Below are 9,115 nucleotides of genomic sequence, written 5' to 3'. Positions count from 1 at the left end.
GAATTGCTTCCTCCTCAAGCGTATAGTTCAGATCTGACCCCCAGCGACTACTGACTATTCGGTGAGCTCAAAAAAATGCTAATGAGATTACTATTGAGATTTTATCTTAGAAGAACGCATATATATTGCTTACAAATTACAAATTCTTCATTCCTGACTGATTTTCCAAAAAAACTGTGGTATTAGTACTTTTATCGTAAAAGGCCTTAGTAATTTTAATTTCTTTTTACTAAAATAATCTTAGCTCGATATCAGCTCCCAACCTGAATTGTTTGAATTTATACAATTATATTTAAATGAAAGCCCGTAGTTTTCTTATTTCTTGTTATCAAAATTAGCTTAAGTCGATATCAATTTTCATTATTTAAGGGAATTTTGCTAGAAGACCGACCTATCGGCGGACAAGACATTATGCATTTGTTCAATAAGATAAAATTAATCACATTTATATAGGTATAGTTTACGATTAATTTTTTAAATTTAGAGTACTTTTGTTGTAATAGGCTTATCCGGTCTACTTTACGCAACCGGTGTTATTGTTTAAAGATGAAAAATACAACACCACTTTTTTCATTTATAATTTTTATTACATAAAAGATTTATTTTTTTTAAAAATAGATTTTCAACATTTTACGGGTTCCAAAAAACAAATACAATTTTTAGCTTAATTGTCAATTATTATTCTTAAAAATTTTGCTACAGTAATTTTTGACATAATTCTTTGATTTCATGAGTTTTTCATGATTATATATATATATAGTATATATATATATATTTTATACAATAAATATTTATATTTATATTTCCATTAATTTTTTTTACTAGTAAATTTATTTTACAATAATTATTTAGCAACATAAGCAGATTTGCGAGTGATTCTTTTAAATAAAGTCAGCAAAATGATTTTCAATTCTAAAGAAATAAGACACATAATATATTTAAAAAAAATTCATTCAAATTCGAATACAATGTAAAAAAATGCTATTTTATAAAATAATAAATTCAATTTAATTTAATAAAATGCTCAACATTTCAAATAAAAAATTAATTTAATAATTAATTAACATAAACTGACCAAGGTAGCCGCTCTTGGTCGAAAATTTTCTAGCTTATCAGTAGGCTTCAGTCTTATTGAAAAAATTGCATAGCAATTACTGATGCACTTGATGTGCTGACTGTGCACGACCTGATGGGTCTTCAGGACAACCCCAGTCGAGACGTGGCAACCAACGTTTGACGGTATCTGCAGCTGCTTGACCGGGGAACATTTCCTCAAAAACGCTGCGATAATAGAAAGCTTCTTTCGTCGTTGGTGTGTTAATAGGGAAACGTGTAGCAGCTGTACTAAATTCAACATCACTTACATGACTCGTAGCCGTTTTTCGTATGGTATCAATCCAGTCATAACCAACGCCATCAGAAAACTGCTCCTTTTGTCGCCAAAGCACAGCATCGGGTAAAAAGTCTTTTGCAAATGCTGCTCGTAGTATATGCTTCTCAATACGTATTTTTGTGTGCCACCTAAACAGTTTAGTGAACCTGGTATTTTATCTTCCGGTCGTATTGACATCACATAGTTAACAAAAGCGGTATCCAGGAATGGTACACGTAATTCAACACCCTTCGCCATAGCCACTTTATTTGCACGTAAACAGTCTGACAAGTTCAGTTGTTGCACACGTGACACCAGTTCCTTATGGAACTCAACATAGTTTGGTGCTTTGAAGAAATACAAATAACCACCGAAAATTTCATCTGCACCCTCACCAGATAATATCATTTTGATGCCAGTACTTTTTATATACCTAGTCAATAACAACATGGGTATACTGCAACGCACTGTTGTAACATCATATGTTTCAAGGTGGTATATGATATCACGTATGCCATCCAAAGCATCTGCTATTTCAAAAATAATTTCAGTATGGTCACTACCAATGTAATCTGCTACCAATTTTGCTGCTTGGAAATCGGGTGCATTACGTAAACCCACTGAAAAGGTTTTCAATTTAAATGTTGGATCACGTTCACGTCGTAATTTTGTGGCTATCGAAGCTATCAAACTAGAGTCTACACCGCCTGAGAGTAGTGCACCAAATGACACATCACAATGTAAATGCGTACGCACAGCTGATTCAAGTCTGGCACGTAAAATGGAGAGATCAGCTTCAATGTTCGGTATTTCAGTTACCCAACGTTCATGGAAAAATTTCTTACGTTCTAAATTGCCAGGTTGTCCATAACGATATTCGCCAGGTGGAAACGATTCCAATTTAGTGCAAAATTCAACAATACATTTCATTTCAGAAGATACCCAAATATTACCACTGGCATCCTCACCGATATACATGGGTATAATACCAAATGGATCACGTGCAATGAGCACATTTTTCGTGTGCTTATCATAAAGCACAAATGCAAACATACCGGTTATGTACTCAAATAGATTGACACCATATTCTTCATAGAGTTCAATGATGACGTTGCAATCACTTTTTGGTTTGTAGTGTCCACGTTTCTTTGCTATCTCTGCGGACTGCTCTAAATAATTGTAGATTTCGCCGTTGGCCACAAGCAAAATGTTACCATCTTCAGATAATAAAGGTTGATGTCCAGTCTGAACACCAACAATTGCCAAACGTTCGTGTAGCAATGCTACGCCATCTTCCTGCACCAACTTGACACCTGTGTAGTCAGGACCACGATGTCGTTGCTTGCCACTCTGACGATATGCAATTTCTCTTAAACTGTGCAGTCTTCCGTGGTACACTTTCGGTTCGATAGGTTGACCGTCTTTAGAAATTATAGCAAATATACCGCACATTTTATTTATTTATCTTTTTTTTAAAATTCACAAAATTATTTCTGCTTAATATTTCACTTTATTTTGTTTTTGCTGGCGCTTCACAAATCAATTCGCCTTCACCTTCAACGTTCGATAATTGCAAGTTTAATGACAACTAAGCGGTTATGTACGGGAACGCCGCCTTTTAAATACAGCGGCCAGCAACGCCAGACCGTCTACTCTCTACTCTCGCGCTCTTGCATAGTCTGTGTCTCTTATAGCGAAATGCATGCTGTCTTCATTGATGATTTCTGCTTATACTAGATTGCGTCATACAATTTTTCTTTGATTTTGTTTTTATTCCATATTTTGCCGGAATTTTCTCATTTTATCACAAACCAACGCTGCCAAACTAACATAGTTGTTGGTAAACTATGCGTGTTTGTGTGTGCGTGTTTTGTTTATTTTTATGTCTGTAAATATAAAACAAATATGCCAATTAGAAAATATGCTAGCCATTAGTATGGCACGTGTAATATTAATTGTTGTTGTCATTTTATTGCATGCCTATTAAATTGTGCCTTAATTGTTGTTATATTTTATTGTTGCTAATTACAAATATGTATATGTATAAGCTTTACAAACTAAATTACTCTCAGCTTTGTTATTGTTTTACTTCTATATTTAATATTGGTTTTACTTATTTATTATTTATTTTATGCTTTGCTATGATATTTTTTTCTGTTTGTTGTTTTTTTACTCTCACCGCTCTCGCACATGGCTTTAGGAAATAAAAAAGAATTTATTAAACAAAACTTGTTTGCAAAACCTTTTGTCTTATCAGTCAAGGTAGCGGTGGGCGTATGTGTGTATTTTTGTATGTGTATGTGTGTTAGTGTGCTCTACTTAGCAGCAAGCAACAGTGAAATTTTGCTTCACGTTGTTAACTTACAACGTGAACATGTTTTTCATTGTGCCCTAAATATTCTTTTAATGTGAATAAGTTTTTTTTTTTTGATTAAAAATAATTTTTTATTTATTTATAAATCATCTTATCAGTTATAGTGCATTAACATTTCACACATTAAATGTAAATGGGATTTTTTTAAAGACAAAATAAAAGCACATAAAGATATTTATTTTATATGTAAAGTTTTTTGGTTTAAATTTAAATTACTAAATTTATATGTAGTTGTGCGTGTATATATTTAAATATTTATATACAATTTTATTCTTAGTTTTGTTAAATTATTTTGTGGTTAATTTATAAGTTGACTGCTTTACGATTGAATATAAAATAAATAAAATAATGACTGCTTACAATCAAGTGGAAAATTTTAAAGTAGACGCCATAGTTGCATTTCACTCATACACAAGCGACCAACGTATTAAGTTGCGATGCTATGAAGTTCATTCCTTACGCCTTAAAGCACAAGTGATCATACTCCTGGAGTTGCGACAATAAGCATTTAAATGTGTAGTTATTTTCACCGCACTTTATTTTTCACTCTCACCGTAACAAAGTGTTCCTTAATCGGTAATCAATCATTTAAAGTTCATACCAAAGAATATCTTTCTTTCTTTCTTCTTTGATTCATATTTTGAAAAGGCTAAGCAACAACTTCTCGACTGTTCTCAAGAGAATTCCACGCACACAACATAGGAACAGTTGTTGCTGTTAGACTAAAAGGCAATTATGTTCTCAATGCAAAACACTCCCGTAGGGCACAAGCCTTTTAAGGGCAGCAATGTTTTTGAAGTTGCGCTTTTTTAGAATTTATTTGCAATAAAAATTTTGTTGGAAATAGAAAAAGGTTATAATTATAAGTTTGTGTTAGTTGATTTTTTTTTGTAAAATAGATCACAAGTTTGTTTAGTTGCTCAAGGGTACCAAATTTACGGGTACTAAATTTACGAGTACTTAAATTCTTAGTACGGCCCTGTATTAGAACTGTTAAACATTTTAGTGCTTCCGTATTCTTTTCATTTATAATGTTATCAATTATCTGTAATTAAATCAAAAATAATTTTTAATGAATTACTCAATAAATTCATTAAACACTTAACTGTGTGGAAACAATCTTATCAAGAAATCAGACACTTAAATTTTTAAAGCCCTATAACTGCCAACAAAAACAAAAACAAAACTGATATCAAATTTTTATTTCTAAAATGCGGTTTAACTGATTTATTAAATGTCTGCTTATTTATGAATAAAAATATTTTTTAATCATAGAAACTAAAACATTTTAATATTTTTAGATATCGTTGCTTATACTGAAAAAAAAAATATAAAAGTAATTTCAAGAGAAACCGAATAAAAGTGATTAAAGTTTTTTTGTAATTGACTTTCTCCACTTATGTTCAGTAGCTTTAAAATTAGCCCTAAAATCGGATAATAGGGTATCGGTAGATCCCTAAAAAAGATAATAGGTATGAAATATTGATTTTATTTTATTAGCGAAAGTTTGGAGAAACAAGGGCGGTATTAAGAACCCCTTTCCATGTAAAATTAGAAATAGTAATAATAAGTAATAATTTTTATTTAATTAAGATTTACTATTAGTACCTTAAATATAAATAATTTTAATTGTTTAAATTATTTATAAAATATTTACAATTAATTTTAAAAAACCAGCGGGCTTTAAATCCTTATCACATAAAAAATTTGGTATAGGACCATTTTAATTTGAAAGCAAATTCCAAACATCCCATAGGCCCATATACCTATTCTAAACAAATAATTATTTTTATTTTAATATTTTATTATTAAGGGAGCTAATAATATATGCGTTCTCGTTGGGGACAGATATATTCACAGATGTGACATTGTTGGTTACATATTCGTACTCTATACATACATATTTTTTTTTTTTGTGGTGAGAACGTGGAATGCGTTATGAACCGTTTTTGCTTCTATTCCCAAAGAGTAATTTGGGTATTCTCTTTGAGGATTTTAATCACGTATGATTCTATTATTTGCAGTTCACTGCGTTCGCTATTATCTTTGCAACTATATTTTCTGTATCTATTGGTCCAATCCAGAGTTGTATCTCTTCTCTTTGTGTGTGCCACCTATTACAGAAAAATAAGATGTGCTCTGGGTCGTTACAATCCCAGCCATCATAAATATAACCGGATAAATTGGCATTTCTCATACGGTACAGGTATTTGCAAAAGTATCCTTGTGTGATCAGCATATTGTGAGGTAGTAATTTGTGTCTCCCGTTTTCCATTTGAACCAGGTGATTATATAAGGCATTAGTCTAGCTCTCGATTTTCTTTTTGTACTTTTGTTTCATCTATTTAGTCACATTGCGATAGTTTGCTATTGGTCTTTACCTACTATTTGTTGAGTATAATATTTGTTCATGTTCTTGTTGTTTATTGTTTGGTGTTCCTTTGTTTAAATGTCAATTGGAGTGACCCTTACGATTATTATTTTTTTCTGGATCTGTTTTAACAAAATGCGTTGCCATATGAGACTAATAAATATTCAAATATTTTTACAATAATATCTAACAATAAGTACTCTTAAGAGAGTTATACTTTATGAGAGTTGCTCTCTCAACATCACTTGCGTCGAAATTTTCTTTAATAACTATTGCACTCATCGCTATCTAGAAAAGTGTTACCCAGCATTTTTATTTGCAAAATATCATTGTAAGTGATATTCTACAGTTCTAGCCCTAAAACTGACCTTTGCGCTACTTCTGCCGATATTTATACAGTTTTGAATCAATTTTATTTTTATATTAAGTACAAATTATTACTAACTCCACAACTACTAAAAAACTTAAGCTCAAGATTTAAGTAATTAATACCGCAATCCAATTTAAAACATTAAACGTAATTGTATCTGATTTAGTGTGATAAGTTCTTTTCATTTTTATTTGAGATTTAATCCACTTACTTTCATTCCATTAATAATTGCAGGTGTTCAGAACTCTTTATTGGTTATCACTGTTAAATATAGTTTCTTTTAACTTTGAACCTTAATCTTATATTCAAAAACCGAAATTAACAATAAAAAGAATTATGTGGTTTCTAATTCACTCAAATACTACAAGTTACTTACCTTGCCAAAAATCAGTTTCAATCGCAAGTAATTAATCAAAGCAACCAGACACTCTTTGTGGATGTACTTGAATGTTGTCATCCACAAATACTCAATTAAAAAATCACTTTAAATACATTTCTCAGTGATATGTGAGATAAAAGTATATCACACACGTGTACTTGATTTATAAAATTTATTTGAAAATCAACAAAAAGCGAACAATGGAATCCATGTTACTTCCTAGTAATTGTCACAATTGTTCAGTGTCAAAGTGGAATAAAGACATTTTTTAAGTGGTGATGAGATGAAAACAGGGGTTCCCAATGGTTTTCTATATTTTACTAATAAAAAGTAGTAATGAAATTGATTAGTACACATTAAAATAACCATTTTAATATTTTGAAACTTATTAACAAAAAAGTATTACTGATAAGAAAAATATGATGGATTCAGTTTTCTCAATTGTCCACCAAAATTCAATCGTCAGATTGGCAAAAATTATTTTTTATCATAACCGATCAAATTCAAGAACACCAAAAACTTGCTTTCTGTACCTAATTAAATTCCTAGAGTTTGTACATAGTACTTGGAGTTTTCGAGAGAAAAGTTTTTAGTTAGATCTTTGGTCTCTACGAGTTGGTGACGACTACTGCATCCGCATGAAACACGAGCTATACGAGTTTTATTACGATATTGATTGTAATTCAGTGAATTACAATCCAGCAGCTTTGCAGGGTTGGTCATGTCATGAGGATAAATGAAGATGCTTCAGCGAAAAAGGTATTTAAAACGGTAGTTGGAGGAAGAAGATTCCTACAGATGATGATATTATTGAGCATTATAGCTCTGTATGTATCTCATAATAGTGGATCCGATTCTAAGCGCAACGGAAAGTGATGAGGGTTCGGTTGTTGAATTTGTTCATCAGCTTTTCAAGAAGGAAGTAGAAGACTTATACAAAATTCTGAATTTTTATTTGGAAACGAATGATTCTACAACTCATGATCACTATAAGAGTTTAAATAAATTGGAATCTCTTCTTGCTGAAAATAAGAAAAAAAAATTAAAATTCCATTCCCTAATTTCTGAATATTTCACTTCACTATAACTTCAGTGCTGAATTTGATTGCAAATAAATAAATATCTTAAAATGTCTCCATAAGAGTCGAACCTTTCCTGTGCAAAATGATACTTCGAGTTTTAAAAGTTTGACTGTATATATATTACTAATATGCAATTTCTAAAGAACCTGCAATCAACCTATATGCGAGTAAGTGAAAGATAATCAAAGTAATATTGTATAATATTTTCGGTAGACTCGGAGTGTTAAGTAAGTAATCAGGAACTAATTAGTATATATGTATACCTTATAATTATAATTCTATATGTAGCACCTTATTCTAAGTGTTTATCTCTAACACTTAGGGCGGTTTCGATTAGTAATTCTAGATTAAATTTAGATTTACTCTCATTCGGTCATTTTTTTTGCTCAATCGAACGTTTTTGGAGTAAACCAACATTCTTGCAGTTGTATTAGTTGAATTTTATATATTTTATAAGTACATATGTTGAATAAAATCACATTACCAATTACAATTACAAATTACAATTACAAATTCCATTACATTACAAACCACACTTTATCTGTCAAGACATATAAGAAAGCTGTTAATTTTAGCATAAGTTGCTACACTAGCAAAATATCTAGAGTGTTATAAATTAATCTCCAGTGTTACACATTTTGCTCGAGATTTACTAATTGAAAATGAAAATTGCACTTAAAGTGAATTTCGATTAAAAAAGTTACTCTAGATTCATTAATCAAAAACGGCATTAAACTAGCCTATACGAGTATTATCATTTACAATTTATTTATAAAATATGATTTGTTGTTTTATATTTTTAATTTTATTTTAATTTTTTATTAAACAAAGAACAAAAGTCAAGATAATATATTTTATTACTGTTATATATTAGTTCGTTTATTGCATATAATAAAAAAGTTTATTAGATTTTATTATTTAATAATTTTATTATCTGCGAAGAAAGCTTTAAAAATATTTTTAGTATTATAGTTTATAGTTAAATTGTAACAATGAATTCAGTGAATTAACTATTTTTTATTACAATATAACATTAATTATTAGTATGAAAAATTATATAAAATTTTCAGTATATATAAATTTTTATAGAAATAATTTGGTTTGAAGAGATTTTTCAAATACTGTTAATATACTAATATAATAATTAATTATTAATATTAATATTAT

The 9,115-nt window shown here is 30.0% G+C and overlaps 1 pseudogene; it reads right to left on the bottom strand.

Moving 5' to 3' along the window:
* Positions 1 to 994: 994 nt before the first annotated feature.
* LOC119672156 lies at positions 995 to 3,161 on the bottom strand (annotated as a pseudogene).
* Between the last annotated feature and the right edge of the window lie 5,954 nt (positions 3,162 to 9,115).

Source organism: Teleopsis dalmanni, chromosome 1, assembly GCF_002237135.1.
Source record: "Teleopsis dalmanni isolate 2A chromosome 1, ASM223713v2, whole genome shotgun sequence".
NCBI classification, from domain to species: domain Eukaryota; kingdom Metazoa; phylum Arthropoda; class Insecta; order Diptera; family Diopsidae; genus Teleopsis; species Teleopsis dalmanni.
Note: the sequence above shows the minus strand (reverse complement) of the source record. Positions and strands in the feature narration are given on the sequence as shown.